Raw genomic sequence first — 20,592 nt, 5'->3', positions numbered from 1 at the left:
TTATATAAACATAATACATGTTAAATTTCACGTGAAGAGAATAGATAGCACATGCAAAATCGGCTAATAATTAAAGTCAACTTTCCTTGCAACGTAAATTGATAACAAAAAAGGCAATCTGATGACTTATACATATAGAGAGATTATCTAACTAGAACCAGTTACAAATTAAGATCTATTTGATGCGCTTAAGAAATTCTCGCACGATATTAAGAATATTGACTTTAGCTCCATTCGCATGAAATTTGAACAAGTATAACTAAAAAACCCTTCCTCAACTCATACCCAATCTGCACAAGCAATATATGTAATTAGCACGAAGAATTCACGTCGAAGGTCTTAAAATGTGCAATGGAGAATACTCATTGGGCAAAGTGGATGAACTAATTCTTCACCGGTCCACCAAAGCATAAAATAATATAAATAGTCACACACATCCCTACAATTTTCAAAATTAATATTATTTTGAATGTTACGATAATGCAATATATAAATTTATTGTTCGTCTATGCTCATTGGAATACCAAGCAGAAATTAGCATGTCCACATTTTGGTAGTTGACAGGTTAGTCTGTTGGGGTGAACGTTTGACATGGGCCAGGTGATAGTTGTTGGTGTGCTAGGTTCCTCAAAAATAAATTAGCATGTCCACATTTTAGTAGTTCTATTATTCATGAATGCAATCTTTGATTAACCCTTTTTTAGAAATCACATAAGAGGGATTTCCACCACATACACAAACACTTGTTTTTCATTTTCAATGCTCAAACGTGAAAACCAGGAATTGTCAAGTGGAGTACGTGTCCGGTTCTACCGTCAGAGTAAGTGTCAAGTATAATCCTTGGGCGGGAATTTACTAAAGCTAGTGCTTAACCTAACATTAATAGCTTGATAGAGATTTATCTCAAAAACTCCATGGCCAATGAACTGCATAGTCCAACAGAACAGCTTTGCTACCAATCCCACCTAGGAGAAAAAAACAATAATTTATGATTAATTAATTTATGTTATGTGATCTTTTTTGTTTGTTATTCCCTCCATTTCTAAAAATAAGCCTTTTTAGATATTTCAATACGGACTACATACGGATGGATATAGACAAATTTTAGAGTGTAGATTCACTCATTTTGCTCCATATATACTCTATATTGAAATCTCTAAGAAGGCATATATTTAGGAACAGAAGGAGTACGAAGCATCTTCAACATCACAAACTGAAGGCTTATATTTAGGAAAGGAGGGAGTACAATTGACAGTCAACAGCACAAACTATGCTCCATCCTACATCCTAAAAGTAAATGAATGAAAAATTTCATGGAGTTAGAGCAACTGCAACACACCGACCCATTTCGTCTGTTCGTGTCTGCGCAGACGAAAAAGTTTGCCCAATGCAGTCATCGCCGCCGCAACGCCATCTCCTCCGCTCCCCCGAGCACGCAAGAACAACAGATGCAGTTGCAGCATCTGCAGTCACCGCTGCCGCGCAAGCAGGAAAAATAGCAGCCAGTCACCGCAGCAGCAGTTGCAGTCGCCGCCGCCGCGCTCGCCCACCGCGACGGTCGTCGCAGTTCTGCCGCCGCGCTCTGGACTCCATGGATCCCAAACTGGACCTCGCGAGCGCCGTGACATGCAGCGCCCGCCCATGACAAGCCCGCCCATGACAAGGAGTCCCTCGCAAGCTCCACGATGAACAGTGCCAGGCCACAACATCCCTCTGCAGGCGTGTGCTCCTGGTCGACGCAGGTGGCAGCTGCGCCTGCCTGGTGCTCGCAAGTCCGGCCGGCCTCGCCTCGCCGTGCCGAACCACCTCCCGCGCCCGGTCGCCCACCTCCGCGCCCCCGCGCACGCAGGAACAACAGATGCGTGAGCAGCATCTACAGTCACCGCTGTCGCGCAAGCGGGAACAACAATGTTGAAGTATAAAAACAGATGCACCACACCACATAAGCATGTCCGTGGTCATAGCATAACACAGTAGCATTGCGCAACACCATATCCAAACCATTCGCGCATCCAGAAGTTAAAAAATCTCACCCACAAAAATGAAATATTAGTGGCACACAGTGGGAGAACAAACCTTCTGGCGCTTGAATGTACATATATTGCAGAAACACACATGTGGAGAAAGAAGAGAAAAACTTGTATAATCAAAAAACTGGTAAAGCTAATTATATATCCCCATGAGCAAAACAAACTGATAAACGACTAAAAACCAGTTATGTTTCCTAACTTGTGGCAAACATTCATTACATATGGCAAAAAAAATAATGACCACCTGTTACAGTTTTTAGGTTTCTTGTGAAACCTTCTCACAGTGGTTTAATAACAAAATATAGTTCCAAATAGAAATTTTGAAAAAGAGTAATGCATATTGATCATCCCAAAGGGTACAGTGCAGAGAAGCAAGAAAAAACACATGGATAAAGTGAACTGCTCTGGTTTCCGAAACAAAGCAAAAATGTACAAATAAACCTACAAAATTCGACTTCCATGAAGGCTACAAGACTACATGGAGAAAATCCATCGTCCTACAAGAGCACTGTAACTATTTTTGCCCCCACTCTAACCTATCGTGAATTTATTTTCAAGCAACATTTCGTCACAAACCAATCTAACAATTCTTACCATATCAATAAATTCCTGGTGAAACTAAATAGGAGAGTACTTAACAGTTCATTTCACGTCCATCCGCAAACATTCCTAGCTAGCATGCACGTGAGAAAGGTATTAAATCTTTCATACAATCACCACAATCTACATTGGCTAGAAACAATAAAAACGATTGGTGCCGGTAGAAATAATGAGTTGGCCAAGCTGCCTGCCCGTTGCTGTGGTACGGACTTCTCAAAATAAGGAATCCTCCAACAGTGATAAAAAGTAGAGTAATCTCCTCAACTGAAGAAGGCCGGGGATGAGACTGACATTTTTCTGTAAACTGGCTTTTAGTTATATGTATGATAAAAACAAAGGAACAAAGAACACTATAAAAGTGGCTACAAATATATAAGTATAAAAACGTGCAACTACAGAAGTACCAATTATCTAACAAAAGTACGATGATACTTTCCCGAGATGATTGTCGATTGATACAGTGATCTAATCCTCTAATTACCAACTTGACAACTAACCTAATGTCTACAGACACAAAGCAAATACTCTTGGAAAAAAATCAACACACAGAAAAATACAAATGTTCCTGGACCATTCAAAGTGTACATGAAAGCCATACATATGAGTGGACTCCCACGTCCATATGCAAATTTTCAAGCCTAAGATGCGGTTGTACCTGCTTTGGTCAGTTTGACAGCCCCAGCTTCATTAGTCTTTGGATCTGATTGCAAGCTCCATCTGCATCAGTCTAGGAAAGGCATCTGGGTGATTGGTTCCTATAAATAAATTGGACAATATAAATTTAAACAATTTGGCTTACCCATAAATCTAACAAATCTAAGCTGGAGCTGCAAGCTACGCTGAGACAACCAAAAGTTTAAAGATGAACTGATGAAGAAAAAGTAACCACTTGAAAAGGAAAAGAAATAGGAACAAAAACGATGTCGCTCTACAATCGTCTCTCCCAACTCCATTCCCCTAGCTTGCCCTCTCACCTCCCCGCATATCAACCAAAATATCTGATCGAGACCAGACAGAAGCAATGGTGGGAGAGTGATGCGACGGCAATGAGCTGGGCCAATGCTCCCAAGAGAAGAGTGTGTCAGTGATGGGCGTCGTCTAGTCGATGCCAGTGGCGATACCTAGGGTGTTCTATGTAACAAGTTTACTGCACATTTTTTTGTCTAAAGCAACACATATATGTGGAAATCATGTAAGAATAATTAAACTATTATAAATATATGTATTTTACAACTTTGAATTAGTGTCATTAACATATTTGTGCTTGAATGGAACTGTCGTAAACCTATCGAAATTGAAGAAAGAGTAACAAGATGTGTTAGCATTACCTTGTAGTTGGACCACCATATCGGAGCACATCCTTTGACTGCCCAGCAAAGGTCCTCCCTCTCGCTCAAACAGGAGGCACACACCCAGCTAGCAGGCTGTTTCGCATACACGCTGATAATTCTGCCTTGGTTGTAGGCAAGTAGGCTAGTATATTCAGCTATCATCAGGAACTCCTCTTCACAACTGTATTTTGGCAGAAAAAAAATCTACTGAGACCAGATGCATAATCATGGAGGTAGCTCAGTTTTCAAGGCATAAGATGGGTAAGCTATCCCAAAAAATGAACAACCATCATGCATATCCATATGGGAAGGGAGTATTAATTACTAACCTTGAAGAACTTTTTTTTGGAGAAAATTACTAACCTTGAAGAACTTTTTTTTGAACCTGATGCTGCGGAACGGTCATTATGCGTGCCCAAATAAAAGGAACTGCTTATAACTTGGCAGATTATGCATACCTAAAAGAATAATTGAGTACTGGATGTTCAAGCATCAAAAACTTTTCAACTGGATGTTCCTTACCACACATCAAGTCAATCTTAACATTTTTCTGACCCCATGTCTTCTTCCTTCAGCAGCAACTTAAAAGATTGTACTTAATTATAGAATAAATAGAAGGCATATCAGACTTGAGTATATATTATATAAAAGATGTGAGTCCAGAAAGAAGTCCAATTTTAGTCCATGATGTGTAAATAGTCCAATTTTAGTCCATGATGTGTAAATAGTCCAGAATGTAGTCTGCTTGGCTAGCGAGCTAGTATCACCGCACCATTTGGCAACCTCACCCTTTGAGCATCATCGCTCTCTCGTGCTGTGGCTTCCTGGATGCCTTGCCTGCCGTCGACCTAGTGCTTCTTGACAGCCAACACGTCAAGCCCTTCATGGTTGCGTTGCCACATGGTAGCAGAGGCAACTGCAAGTAACAACGACAGTCCAAGTAGAACAAATAAGATGATTATGAACTGGTCCTTCTCTTGCTTACCTATCTGGTGGTCCATGCTGCCCACATATTTGAGGATTTACAGTGAGGAAATTGAACCTTAAATTAGATGACAACAAGCTATATAAATAAATATTTTGCAAGAACAAAATGAATGTATACTAACTTCAAAATGTAGTTATCTGATTATCTAGGTGTGGTTAGTTGGGAGTCAATTGTCGTTTTATCTGATTATCTCTCAGACGAAATCAGTAAGACCAAAAATTGCCGTGCACCCATCAGTCTGACAAAATCAGTAAGACCAAAAATGTGAGTACTCATCATCTGCAACCCGTGAGGAATCAGTGGTTTGCCACCGAGTGATGGGTAAACAAAAATGCAGCTGAAGCATCTTCAGAGAAGCACATGCCCTTGAAAATATTGAGCCAACGCTGAACATCTTTTACCTATTTCAAAAAAATGATGACAGGTCCACTACGCCCCCTTGCTAGCTCAACTAAACACCTAACAATGCCCTCAAAATCAACACTGACACTCGTGGCTGAATAAAAAAAATCAACAACACTTCCCCCAACTAAACATTGGCCTGGACATGAAACTGCATGGATTAATTAATAACGATCTTATAATATGCCTATGTGTGTACCTGCGCGTGGTCGTCACGACAAGGCAGACTTTGTCATCCATGGTAACAAGGCTTAAGCTGTGCACGCCGGAGGAACTACGCGAAGAGGCACTAAAGTGGTGCTCTCCCTCACAAGTATTCCATGGTCGACCACCATAGCGAGCCAAACACCACAGATGCAGGGACCCCTTGACTGACACGTCAACCATGCTTGTTTCAGTAAGAAATTTGCATGCACTTTTAGCGAGTCAAGATATTGTCGCCAACAATTACATAAACCAAACAATGATATAAGTATAGAAGTCATTCGATTATTTAACTGCAGCACATCCATCTAGCTAACTAAAACAATAACGAATATATATGAAAAAGGGATAATACTAACCATAAGCTTGTATATCTTCAGTCTTGGCTCATAACCAAACAACTTGAAACGGTAGAAACTGCTGATAGTAAAAAGAAGGTAAGTGAAACAATTATGAGATTTTCAAAGAGAAGCTCACTTTAGTTGTATGCAACCTTCGGCAACCATGTCTTCATGTGAGCATCTCCTCAAGCTAGCAATAGTTCACCGTGACCCTTGTCTGCTTCTCACCCAGCCTGTAGGATCGGCAATCAATTTATTCAATGAGAGAAACAAACTTAAGTACAAATCTGATTAAATTCGAACATAATTAGAAATAACGTAATGCAATCAAATCAACCAATAAACTGATTAAGATTTTTTTTCAAAAGGGGATAACCCAACTGATTAGAACATTACTTGCTAGATTTCCTGTCCTTGTGTATCATATGAATACTCCATGCACATCAACATGTCAGGGGTGATGTGGCCACAGATGGGTTCCTCTTGTGTACCGATCGAATGGAACCACTTCATCCACGGAGGCGGCGGCCCTAGGGATCGCCAGAGGCGGCGGCGTGCCCTCGGCTTCCGCGATGGTGGAAGCAGAGGCAGGGAACCCTAGACAGAAATCGAGGGAGGAGTGGCGGCACGTTTTTTTTTCTTCTGTAATATTTTGTAAAGAGAATAAAATGCATGTGGGGGTGGGAGGTGGGACGGAAAAAACCGGACGAAAGTGGTGGGACAAAAAAAACGTGCCGTGGACGCAATCCTACCAACTGCTCCAGATAGAAGCAAGGCTGCACACACCTAGGTTCAGCGCTCTTAATTAAATTTAACAAGCATCAAAGAATTAAATGTCAAAATTCATCAAAGTTACTCAATCTGTTGCTGGTGATGACTTGTTGCACATACCAGACGTATAATATTCTTTCATTCTCTTCTCTTTTCTTTCGGAGTAATATGCAAAATTAGCTAGATCCATGCCCAGTCTACACTAAAAGAGCATAAGAACTTATTTCTGGGATTATAGGCTAAACAGAAGTATGGCAAGCTATGCAGATAACAAGGCAACTCGAAACTATTTTTTCAAGCAAATGTAAACAGTATCAGACACACATAAATCATAGCACAGTATCATACTTCAGACTAAACCGAACAAACAAAATTCATATCAGAGTATTTAGACATAAGTTGTTTACATCAGCCAACATTATATCCAACGGAACTTGAGGAAATTATGTTCTTAAATACAGAGAAGGTTTACCTCACTGAATGGATCTTTTATATCATCACGCTCGACGCTGCTTTCCTGCAGAGTGCAGACATGCAAGTTAATTACTATGCATAAGAAGTCCAGCAGGTGTATTAGGACCACCGTATACTTACATAGTTAGGAAAAATAACCATGTCAACATCATCGGGGACGTCAGCTAATAGCCATCTGATGGAATACTACCGGGATATAACATGCATTATCCAATCCATGCCAGATTCCTACCATGAAGAAAAATGCTTTTTGTTTATGATAAATACAATACACTAAACGAACACTATTAATAATTGCTGGTGATAAGCCGAAAACAAACATACATACCCGGGCCATCACAATGGCCATCTCCATGTTGAGTGCTTGCTTCAAAACAGTTTGTGGTTGCAAGGCTTGTAGAAGAATCCTGCGAGCCAGGTTTCGTTCCAGATTCGGCTGCAGGTGAAACATATACATCATCAGGATGGGCATCGAAATGAATTTGTGTATAGCCCAACGAGGCACGCGGGCGGCGAAGATTGTTTCGCACCACCTGGCCAGCTGCTCCTCAAGCTCCTTGGTCCTGTACACCACCTTCACACCCCTAAAGAAGAAGAAGAGAAACAGAGTCAGAGATTGAGAACAAGCAGAGTGAAATTGGTACTACTGGATTCTTGGAAATCTCAAGCGAGGAACGCACGGGGATGGACTCGAGGACCCCGGCGACGCTGGGCTTGGCGGCCTTGCCCTCGACGAAGAGCAAAAAGTGTGCGACGCCGATGACCTTGTGGTAGAAGAGCCATGGCAGGATCTGGTCCAGGCCTGCGGAGGTGCTCGTTTGCACGCACACCTGGCAAGCAAGCAAAAGATCAGCAGGTCGGACACATCGGCCATGGTGAGTAGCTTCATGGTGGTCCATGGTGAGTAGCTTCAAGTGTAATCTTCAAAAGCAATCAGTATTAAAATCAGTTGATTCGGAAATAGAAAAGGCATCAAGGAAGCAACGTACCTCAAACTCTGGAACAAGACCTTGGTCTGCAGCAACCTTTTGCATCAACCGGAACCATGGGCCAATTCGAGGGTTTGGCACCGCTGCCCATCCAGGCCTCCCACCTTGAGGGGGGGGGGGGTCTCATCCTCCCTCAGATGTGGCACACCTTCAGAAGTAGATTCACAAGAATGAGCAAACCATCAATTATAAAACAATGATTGTGGTAAGAAGGAACCACTAATTAGTAATCAACATGCCTGTATGCATGTGGGTTGAAAAGCATGGACATTGCTCACAAACCATGAAACCAAACAATCGCAGGCTCACAGTATACAGGGAAATCAGGAAAAATATAGAATATAATTAACCGCCTGTATGCTAGAAGAATAGGTGCAGTAACTTTTGAATGTATTAACAATTTGTTTATGGTATCATATTTACATATTTTAATAGGATTTTACACATAACACATCGAGGTTTGATTGCACCTGTGTGTTAAACAAGATACAGACAGATGAATGCAGAACCAACCGATTGGATGGACAGTGAGTGCAGGGCGGTTGGAGACCTCGGAAACAGCCTCTCCAGTGGCTTCCTGCCACCGACGGTCAAGATCATCCTCTGCAACGATGCTGCGTTCATGCTTCAATAACCTAACATTCCCATTTGTAAAGCTCTCCATCCCCTCCTAAAAACAAATATCAGCAACGGTTAGTTGGGAACTATGCCACAAACACATTTGTCAGATACCTTACGAATAAATAAAATAAGGATAAAAATTACAGGTAAGTTTTAACTAAGATCAGAGCCAGTGGAACATAATGGATCATTGTTTTGTTACATTACATGATCCTAGATCCCTGTACACCAGTGAGGTATGCAATTTACTACGGTATACTCATGGATAAAAAAAATCTAGGGACAACGCACCTACTAAACAGTGTGCTTGTTACTCCCAGATTGCGCTCACTGCCACTATGTTGGCAGCAACAGCGGCCATGCCTCCGGTCACAAGTGTACTTCCAGATACTGAAATAGTCTTCATACACATCTTTGGCAACAAATTTCTATTTTCTGTATCAAAACCTAGAAGTATAGGTTGAATCTATTCTTCAAGACAAATCTAACCAAATTATTTCTTTTAGACTAACCAAAATAATGATACAGAATACAGTCAGAATAATTTTACTGCACGCATTCTATGATGACATCTATCCCCACATGGAGGTTTTTCAGTAGACAAACAAAGAGCGAAATTCTGGCCTTCACGAAGCAAATCGTGAGGCAGGGATTTCTCTCATCGGACAAGCTTCCTGCTTCACAGGTCGGACACATCGGCCGGCGACCGGCGAGGAAGAGGGCGGAGGTGAGATTGGAAAGGTAGTACTTTGGGGTGGTGGGTGTCCGACGCGTCGAAGTGGAAGGACCAGCCGCGGAGGTAGGGCAAGGCGGGGGCGGCGGGGGCGGCGAGCACCTCGACGCAGGAGGCGGCGGAGGAGTGGAGGGACTGCAGCCTTGACGGGGCCGGCACGGCCAGGCGAGGGGAGCCGGCGTCGTCCACGCAGCCGCCGCGCCACTGGAGCGCGAACGCGAGCACTAGGGCGGTGAGGAGGAGCAGCAGGTGGCGCCACGCCGTGGCGCCGCCGCCGACGCGGTGGAGGACGGCGACCGGTGATCGGGCCGAGGGCGACGCGCCGACGCCAGAGAAGAGCACAACCCTAGAGCGGCGGGGGCGAACGTGAGGAGGAAACGCTCGGGGACCAATTCCCCCGCCCTGGTTTTTTTGGTGATTAGAGATTATTTGTTTCCTGAAAATCTATTATTTGTTTCCTAAAGCAAATTGCATTAATGAGAGAGATCCGTTGATTTGGCTAAGGTAGGAAAGAATCTATTATTTGTTTGCTAAAGCAAATTGCATTAATGGGAGAGATCCGTTGATTTGGCTAAGGTAGGAAATAATCTATTATTTGTTTGCTAAAGCAAATTGCATTAATGGGAGAGATCCGTTGATTTGGCTAAGGTAGAAAAGAATCTATTATTTGTTTCCTAAAGAAATTTGCATTAATGAGAGAGATTTGTTGATTTGGGTAAGGTAGGCGGTTTTTGCGGTCCGTGGCGGCTCAGTGTGAGGTGGGACGAGGTATCAAAGGAACCATGGGAGATGGGACGAAAAAAACCCTGGGAGGTGGGAGTTGTCCCTGGTTAACCTACGAAATTTCGTAGATTTTTTTAGGACGAAAAAAAACCAGCGGAGGTGGGACGAAAATTGACCGGCGGAGACTACCAACTGCTCCATTAGGAGTAGAAGAGACACACACATGGTATATAAAAAGCAGCTACACATAACAGCTCTTTCACATGTAAACTGTAAGCAAGACTATCGAGGGTTGCTCCCGGATAACAGATATTCTTCTTCTTGACTATATTGTCTGCTCACGTTCTCCGAGCTTGTCCTTCTTATAGATGATGTGTATCTCATTGCCGAATAACTCCCCTCATTAGTTTTTGCAAGTAAATCATCCCTAACCCGAACACGCTCTTTGGGTCCTTGAAGGGCCTCCAGTGTCATCTCCACTGACCTCATGGTTGGTCGCTCCTCCGCTCTCAGTTTCGTGCACAACACAACTAGAGCAGCTACTTCCTCAACTTGGCTACCTCCCTCCTCCATGACATGTGGATCCAGTATTTCTTCCAATTTACCTCTTGAAAGTAGTTCAATAAACTGTGCAACAAGCCCATCACCTTTGGACGATCTATATGTAATTGGCATCTTCCTCGTAAGCAACTCAACAAGAACTACTCCAAAGCTATAAACGTCACTTTTTTCTGTTAGCCGGCCACAGTAAAAGTACATAGGATCTAAATACCCTAAAGTTCCTTGCACCGCTGTTGTTATCCCTGTTTGATCGAATGTGCCTTGAAGCTCCAAAGTCAGACACCTTTGCTGTCAAAGCATCATCAAGAAGTATATTGGTAGACTTGATATCTCTGTGTATTACGGGGACGGAAACACCCGAGTGAAGGTAAGCAAGAGCTTTGCCAATTTCTGCCGCAATCCTTAATATGTCTTGCCATGGTATTGATGTTAATGGTGTCTTGTGAAGATAATCACACAGGGTTCCATTGGAAATGAACTCATAAGCCAATAAAGGGACTTCTGTCTCAAGACAACAACCAAAAAGTTTTACGATGTTCCTATGATTGATTTGTGAGAGTATGGCAGCTTCATTTATAAACTCGTTAATCTCACTCTTGACCACAATATTTGACTTTTTGATGGCCACAACATGCAAGTCTGACAAAATTCATTTGTATACGGTACCATGCCCGCCACCACCAAGCTTACGAGTTGGGTGAAAGTTGTTTGTGGCCTTTTTTAGTTCCTTTAATGGGATGATCATCCTCTCTGCAATGTCTGACCTATGAGATACCAATTGCTGCAACAGTTGTCCACGATTTTCATTGAAGAACCTCTGTCGCAACTTTTGTTCCTTTTGATGTTTAAGCTTGCGAATTATTATCTTTGAGCCGATAAACAGAAGTAGAATAATTGGGCCACTTGAAACTGATAGACCAATGATTAAACCTGCAAAATACAGATCGATGGGGCATGTATTTAGGGTTTGAGATGGCATAACTCAAATAAGTGAGGGAAGAGATATGAGGTTGGATCCAGGATGGGAAGTCTTGGTAAAAGGAGAGATACCAGCACACCGATAATCAACTGATTATACCAAATTCAAATTTCTAAAAGTTCAAAAATTTGACCAAAATTTATCTCATATTCCAGTAACCCAACTAATAGGAGGGCCAGTAATTAACACCCGACAAGTCCGATAACCAGCAAGTTACCAAAATCCTAGGTGGATCACAAGGCAGATGATGCAAATAAGAGTGTGTGCGGCCAGAGAGAGTTTTGACTTCTGTTTCAAAATTTTGGATTGGATTTATCTATTAGTACCAATGTCTAATTATATACTTTCATGGCACATTTAATTGTACATATATTCTAGATGGTTTTATTTGTTTCTTCTATGGATATGAAATGCTTGCTTATTGATTGTGTATTTTTTCTTCTTCTATAAAAGATGGTGGTACTCCATTCTTATATATGTTCTACAACCATTTTATTTAGGGGTTGTTGCCACTTGCAATAATATATTTTTACAACCTAAATTTCTTAGCAGACGTTTGAATACTATTTACATTGCCTAACTGATTATTAGCTTCTTTTGCATGCAGTATACTCTTTTTGCATGGTTCACGAGCTAATACACATAGAGCTTACTCACGTGAGAATACTGATTGCATTCAAGAAAACAAAAGGGAGTTGGTAAATATGATTGGGAATGAATGATATCTTTGCACCTACTGACCATGCTCTCAAACATGATTTTCTGTCTGAGCTAGCCTCATTCGTTCCCCCCTCGCCCACCCCCTAGCTCATCTTGGGCGATTTCAACCTCCTACGGCTCCCCTCGGACAAAAACACGATGAACTTCAGGCAATCTGAAGCTGACATGTTCAACGCTTTTATCCACCATCATGGTCTAATCGAGCTCCCTCTTCTTGACCGTTGTTACACTTGGTCGAGCAAGAGAGATAAACCCACCCTCGAAAAATTAGACCGAGTTTTCATCAATGTTGACTGGGACCTCCTCTTCCCAAACACCACTATTGCTTCACTAACCCGCTATATCTCCGATCATGTTCCCCTTCTAATCTCGATTGACACCATATCATTGATCCCTCGCCCCGCTCCTTTTCGCTTTGAAAACCATTGGGCTGTTCGCCTGGCCAGCCTTACTATTGTTCAAACCGCTTGGGCCGAGGCCCGTATACGTTCAAACCATGCCCTGAACCTTGCTGCCGCCCTCAAACGGACGCGCTCTGATCTTAAAAGGTGGAGGCGCTCTGCTATTCCTCTGAACACTCGTGAAAAGAATTGCAAAACCGTTATATCTGTTCTTGATATTATTGAAGAATCTCGCTTTCTTTTGCCCCTCGAGCTTGCACTTCGGCGGGTTGTCATCAAAGTTATACAACACACTCTTCGTGAGAAGGCGTTGTACTGGATCCAACGTGGGAAAATCTGAACTGCGCTGGAAGGAGACGAAAACTCTCGCTTCTTCCATGCCTCGGCCTCTGCCCGTCTTTGCAAAAATAAGATCACGGTCCTGGAGGTGAACGGCTCAATGTTCTTTTCTCATGACGCTAAATCAAAAATCCTCTCTGACTACTACACCTCCCTTCTCGGCACCGCTTTTCAACCCACTTGGTCCTTCTCCCTTCTAGATCTTTATCCCTCACCTATTCCCCAACTTCGCTCTCTGGATGATCCTTTCACAGATGACGAGATTTCAGATGCTTTCTTGTCCATGAATAAAATGCTAGCCCTGGCCCGGACGGTTTTGGCCCTGGGTTCTATAGGGAATTTTGGCATATACTCTCAAAGGAAAAATCCACAACTTCTTCACAGATTTTCATGCCTTGCGTTCAGACATCTCCTGCCTTAACCGAGCCCTCATTATTCTTCCCCCGAAGAATACTGATGCCAGGCCCCCAAATGATTTTCGCCCCATCTCCCTTCAAAATTGCCCGATTAAAGGTGTCACCAAACTTCTAACCAACAGACTAAAAGCCCATATCCCTCTTCTGGTCCACGCCGATCAAACTGGCTTCCTGTCTAGTCGCAATATCTCGGAAAACTTTCTCTATGCCGCCGACATTCTTCATTGTTGCGCCAAGAAAAAGGCTCCAGCCATCGTCGTCAAACTAGACTTTCGGAAAGCGTTCGACTCAATCTGTTGGTCCTCCCTCCTCCATACCTTACAGGTTAGGGGCTTCCCACCTCGCTGGTGTGACTGGATCCGTTCTCTGCTGACCACTGGGCCCACCGCGGTTATGCTTAATGGCATCCCAGGGAAGTGGATCCAGTGCAAGAGAGGACTCCGGCAAGGTGACCCCCCTATCACTTTACCTATTCATTATTATGGCTCACATTCTCCAACAAATGATCATTAACGCCCACAAGGATGGTACTCTATTACGGGCCATTTCTACTAGACCTCCCCAGCTTCTCCAACAATCACAACTCCATATGTTTTTTTACAATCCTAGCTAATTAGACCTTAACTAGATAGGTTTGTAAAAAAATATGGAGTGGCGATTCTGGGAGAAGCTGGGAGGGGCGCGATTCTGGGAGAATCGCCGAAAAGAACTGGCCCTACATCCCTTGTGTCCCCACCTCCCGTGCCCTATTCTGCAATATGCGGACGATACTCTAATCATCGTTAAAGCTACCACGAATGAAACCAAGCACCTCAAACACACCCTAGACACCTTTGCCACATCCACTGGCCTTCAGATCAACTTCACCAAACGACCTTCATCCCCCTAAATGTGGATCCGCAGGATGCCACTCAAATGGCCTCAGACCTTGGAACGAACATCTCCTCCTTTCCTCAAACCTACCTAGGACTGCCCCTCTCCCCGCATAAACTGCCGCCCTCTGCTTTCCAGCCTGTCATTGACCGATGCGACACCTATCTAGCTGGCTGGTGTGCCTTACTCCTCTCACGTGGAGGCAAACTAGTTCTCCTCTCTGCCGTCCTAGACAGTCTCCCCACGTATTTCATGCTTTGTTTTTCTCTGCCCGTCCAGGTTATTGAAGCGATTGATAAACATAGACGCACCTTCTTCTAGTCCAATGATGAGACCTGCTCTGGGGCTAAATGCTTGGTTGCTTGGGATAAAGTGTGCACTCCTAGAGATGCAGATGGTTTGGGTGTTAAAAACCTCCACGCACAAAACTTTTGCCTACTGTTGAAATTTGCTCACGAATATTTACACTCCTCCTCCCTCCTCTGGAAGGATTGGGTTTTGCATCACTCACCTCTCCACATTGGCTTTGTCAAGAACTGCTCCTTTCTTGCTAAGACTATTTTCAAACACCTACAGAACTTGAGAGAGATTTCCCAGTGCACTGTTGGAGACGGTTGCTCCACCTTCTTCGGGTTAGATCGATGGCTAAAGCCAGAACCTCTGGCTATAGTCTACCCAGCCCTTTTTCCCACCATACAAAACAAAATGCCATGGCAGTTACAATTATGCAGGAAGGGATCGAACTTGCTCTTCGTAATCGGCTAACCACTACTGCGATTGTAGAACTTGCCGCTCTAAACTCTTTGTTGCAGGATTGTGCTCTCTCGCAGGTACCGGACACTCGTCGTCTGCTCAACGGGTCCGCCTTCTCGATCCGGGGTGCGTATGTGGCTCTCTCGGATCATCTCTCCCATCCCATACTCGTTGCCATTTGGGACTCAAAAGTGCCCAAAAAGGTTATGATCTTCGGATGGCTCTTCTACCTCGATCGTCTTAACACCCGGAAGAACTTGCATAAAAAAAACATCCTGGACACAAAAGCATGTCCAAGATGTTCTCACCAGGTTGAAGATCGAGAGCACCTGTTTTTCACATGCCCAGCAGCTTGGAGGATTTGGCAGGCTACCTCCATTCGCCCGTGCTTTTCTCCTATTGGTGACCTCTTCTCTACGAGGTTACCAACTGCATTGCCAACTTCAGTCCGCTCCTTCATGCTCCTAATCATCCTCTGGAAGATCTGGGACGCACGAAACAAAAAAGTTTTCCACGGAATAGACCTTCCCACTGCTGATTCCATTAGAGCTATTATTGATGACATGACTATATGGGCTCCTCGGCTCAAACCGAGGAGTCTAAAGGAACACGCCGGGCTGTGGCGTGACTTCCTCTCCTCACAAAACATGTGAGCTCTGTACTCAACTGCTATGTTTGAAATATATTCAAGTGGCGGTGACCATTTCAAAAAATATATCTTTGCACCTACTCCCTCCTTTCCAAAAGGTTATTTTATAGGCTTGTTTTAAGTCAAACTTCTTTAAGTTTTGCTCAATCCTAAAGAAAAATATACCAACATCTATGACACCAAATAAATACATCGTGACATCATATTTCATAATTGATTGAAGGAAGGTAAGGTATAATGGTGCTCACCTGTGTGTATGGACTTGACACAGCCTAATGGTTGGCTGGCGTTGCCTTGAAATCCTCGTCGGCACCTGCAGTCGAAAGATCCATCCATGTTGGTACACTTGCCGAAGCATGAATGTGACCGTGGCTGTTTGCACTCGTCGATATCTACATAAAACACGTAATTAAACATGAAGACAAGTTGATCATCCAAATCTAAAAGGAAGAAAAGGCAAATTCAACTGCGTTTGCACTTGAGAGTTAGCAAAACTCACAGAAATTACTTACCTGTGCATCCGTTATCAAGGTATGGGTTGCCCTCGTATCCTTTCTTGCATTTGCAAAAATACCCCATACCATTGGTGGAATTTGCGCACTCGCTGTGCTTGCTCACGCAAGCGTATCCCGGTGATTCTCTCGCCAGGGGGCATGACAAGGAGTTATTGCCGTTGCGGATGGCCCAGTCGAGCCAAAGCGGCATTCTCCACGGCTTGGCCGGGTCCGGCGTCCTCTTCAAGTCGGCGGCCTGGAATACATAGTGATTCCTCTCCACAATGAAGGCGTGGTTGCAGGGGCTGAAGTCTATGCCTGCATGCGGCCAATCGCCGAACGTCATCCTGGTGTCGAGGAGGGCTTGCGGGATACCGACGCGGCAGCAGCCGACGCCATTGCTCTTTCGGTCGCGCGCGCTCTTGCTACTGTTGCAGTAGGCCACACACCCGCTGAAATACGAGTATGATTCTGGATTTTGGCGTCGTCGACTTCCTCTGCCGCCGTAGATGAACGCGTCGCAGCCCAGGACGAAGAGCTCGTTGGCGGTGTCGGAGATGCGGTATACGCCCACCGGGTTGACTCTCAGCTGGCCGTCGAAGCTGGTGGTCTTGTTACCGGTCACGTCAAAGCACTGGTAAGCCACTGGCACCATCAGCCGGACCCTCGCGCGGGGTGTCACGGTCAGGTTCAACACGAGGATGGGCTCGGAGCGCATCTTGGCATCCGCCAGGAATGGCTTATCGGCGCCGCCGCCGGTCATGTTGTTGCAGCCGATCTGGAAGCCCCTGCGGAAGCAGCCGGCGCCGATGCCGAATGGGTAGAGGATGTCAACTTCGCCGCATCGCGCCTGGCAGCCAGGCTTCACCAAGGAGCTAGATGCGGTGGTTGCAGATGCAGCTAGTGGCAATAGCACCAAGATCCATGCCATCGACATTTCTCACCACTTCTGTTTGTTTGTTTGTTTGTTCAATGTGGGGGACGAAGCCTCCGTACATTTAAATACAAAAGAGCGAGAGAATAGCTCCCCACCACCAGCACTCCTGGTGTGTGTTTTAAAAATATTGAAAAATGTATTTTTTTAATTAACTAGTTTGTTTGAGGAGTCGGTGGTTTGCTGCCGTCAAGAATATATTTCAAATTCATCAGTCAACTATCATCCGGCACTTCTAAACTGTGAAATTAAGATTGTCTCCGTCAGTAATACATTTCTGTAGTATGTGACCTCATTACCTATCTACGAGTCTCTTATCCTCTTGCATTTAGAAAACCATGTTACACTTGGATTATGTTGAGCCTCCAACTAGCGGATGGAGCCACGCGAGGCTAACCACTACCCTTCCTGCAGCAAAGCACCGGATGCTTAGCCAACAAGGTGAACGTGCGTAACGACTAACTCGGTCAACAATCACTACATTCCAGCAATCATTCAGTTTACAAAAGATCATACTCACCGAAAAGTAGATAAAAGCATCATACTTCCATTAACCCTTGAAACAGTCAAGCCAAGATATTACAAGAATACAAGATGGCAAAAGTGAAGAGCAAAACAAAAGTGGTCAATCTTTGAGGATTTTTTTTATAGAAAAAATATAAAGGATGATTCTTTTAAATCTGCTGCAACCTATCGGCTTTACATAAATATGTAGTCTTCGATTCCTGCCAGATTCTATTGCAAAGTGCAAACCATTATTGAGTTTAGGCACACCCAAACTAATCCTACGGGCATTATAAAGTTTGAGAATCTTCAAGTTGAAAGCATTCAAACATCGAAAAGTATGTCCATATTTTATCTAAAAAAAGTATGTCCATATACAGGTCTTAATAAACCAAGGCGGCACACCAAGGCAATTGTTTACCTAAAGTTTACACTTTAAGATATATGTTGGTGACGGAAGCTAGGGTAACATGGTAGAAGCCTCACAATTTTCAGGTCAAGTGTCTGAAGTTCCCTTGGCATTTCATCTTGCATCAGCTTCTTAACTAAAGCGACCAACTAGTAAACACCCATGCGAACACGCAGCTTGGTTTTTTTTTCTAGCAACCAAATGGTTTGATATATATTTGCCCCGCCTACATTTTGCCAAGCCAAAATTAAGGTAGCCAAAGGTTTCCAACATTTGGTCTGCAAGTGTGAGGGGAACCATTGCATTTGCAACTTTTGGAGTCTAAGCGAATGATTCTTAATTTTTGACGTCACGGTCAGGTTTAGCAGCTGTACGTGCTAGGGGCGCATCTTGGCATCCGTAAAAAATGGCTTCTCGCCGTCGCCGGTCATGTTGTTGCAGGCGATCTGGAAGCCTGGGAGGAAGCAGCCGGCGCCGAGGCCAAAGGGGTAGGGGATGTCGACGTCACTGCATCCCGCCTGGCAGCCAGGCTTCGCTAAGGAGCTACAGGCGATGGCCGCTGAGGCTACGAATGGCAATAGCACCAAGATCCATGCCATGGACATTTCTCACCACTTTTGTTCGTTGGTTTGTTTGTGTTTGCAATGTTGGTGACCAAGCCTCCGTACATTTAAATACAAGAGCGAGCATGGTTCCCTTCCACCTGTGCTAGCGCTGTTGGTATGTGTTTTAAAATTGTATTTTTAATTTACTAGTTTGTTTAACGAGTTGCCGGTTTGTCTCTGTCAATGGGCATTAAGGAGATTTCAAATTCATCAGTCAACTATCCTCTGGCAATTCAAACATGTGAAATTAAGGTTGTCTCTGTCAACAATACGTTTCTGTAGTATGTGACCCCATTACCTACCTATGAGTCTCTTATCTTCTTGCATTAAGAAATGGGTGTAGAAATTCATGTTACGCGCAATTTGTTTTTGAGTCTCCAAAGAGCGGATGAAGCCACGCGAGGCTAACCAATACGTGTTCTGTAGCAAAGCATTGGATGCTTAGCCAACAAGGTGAACACGTGCAACAACTAATTTTGCCAACAATAACTATATTCCAGCAATCAAAATTCCACTAACCCTGAAAACAGCCAAGCCAAGATATTACAAGAACACAACGTGACAAAAGTGAAGAACAAAACAAAAGTGGTTAATCTAGGAGGATTTTTATTTTGTGGCAAAAATATAAATAACAGTTCTTTTATTTCTTGTTCAACCTATTTACTTTACATAAGTATGTAGTCTTCCTCCCAGATTCTAACGTGAAGCCCAAACCATTATTGTGTGTTGGCACACGCAAACTAATCCCAAAGAAATTCCTAAAAATGCTAATCCCGAAGAAAAAACTTACTATGGGCATTAAGGAGTTTGACAATCTCCAACGAAAGCAATACGAAAAAAATGTCCATCGCCCACTTTATATATAGAGCAACTCAGCCAAACTGATCCATGGTGATGAGGAGACCCTCTTACAAATCAGATCACGAGAAAACAGGAGAAGCTACACCCCACCGAAAGAACAACCGAAACTATCGACGAGAAAAGAAACCGCTGGCATTTGCAACTTTTGGAGTTAAATCAAAATCAAATGATTGATAAATTTTTTACCTTGCCAATATATTGGCAAGCGAAATATTTGTAGCAAACTAAGCATCCCTTAGTATAAGATGCTCCATAGAATAATATATTTGTGGCAAAGGGTAATTCAAAGTAATTCTCTTTCAGATGAGTGATTAATTTTATATTTACTAATCAAGGCACATCAAAATTAAGTAGTGTGGATGCTAGGTATGTGCCCCAATCTCTGGTTGGGTGGTTACAAGGGTGGTTTTACCCTAGCACAACGGGGATCAAACCCCAGGTTTGACATCACGTTGCTCATAAATGCAAAACCCGCCGGCTCGATCTCTTGGAGGTGCTCATAGTGTGTGTGTGTGCGCGCGCGCGCACGTGTGTATGGGTGCACGCGTGCATGTGTGTGTGAGTGTGTGTTTATAGGGGGTGAATGTATGAGCGTGTATGTGAGTATCTGTCATTGTAGTGTGTTTCTCAAAGAAAAAGTATGCGTTGCATGAATGAATGCAATCTTGGTATACTCCCTCCTTTCCGGTTTATAAGGCTCAATTAAAAAATCTCACCAACCAAGGTAGATGATGAGTGGTGAAATATTTTTTGTAGTTTGCAAAAGCACTCAATTAATGCTCTTGTTTTTCTCAAAAAATTATGTTTACGAATGCATTAATTGCAATGCATGCATGCATAAAGTGCATGCTTTGGTCAGTTTTCTCTTAGTACTTGCATGCAATGAT

The 20,592-nt window shown here is 43.5% G+C and overlaps 1 long non-coding RNA gene and 1 pseudogene across 1 annotated transcript; both read right to left on the bottom strand.

Moving 5' to 3' along the window:
• Positions 1-8,024: 8,024 nt before the first annotated feature.
• Positions 8,025-9,152, bottom strand: LOC119332230. The gene is made up of 4 exons (XR_005160862.1): positions 9,047-9,152; positions 8,601-8,800; positions 8,131-8,278; positions 8,025-8,062 (listed from the first exon to the last, which is right to left on the bottom strand). It is a non-coding gene; the product is annotated as an uncharacterized LOC119332230 (long non-coding RNA).
• A 1,337-nt stretch (positions 9,153-10,489) lies between these two features.
• LOC119329932 lies at positions 10,490-17,323 on the bottom strand (annotated as a pseudogene).
• Between the last annotated feature and the right edge of the window lie 3,269 nt (positions 17,324-20,592).

Source organism: Triticum dicoccoides, chromosome 7A (assembly GCF_002162155.2).
Source record: "Triticum dicoccoides isolate Atlit2015 ecotype Zavitan chromosome 7A, WEW_v2.0, whole genome shotgun sequence".
Lineage (NCBI taxonomy): Eukaryota > Viridiplantae > Streptophyta > Magnoliopsida > Poales > Poaceae > Triticum > Triticum dicoccoides.
Note: the sequence above shows the minus strand (reverse complement) of the source record. Positions and strands in the feature narration are given on the sequence as shown.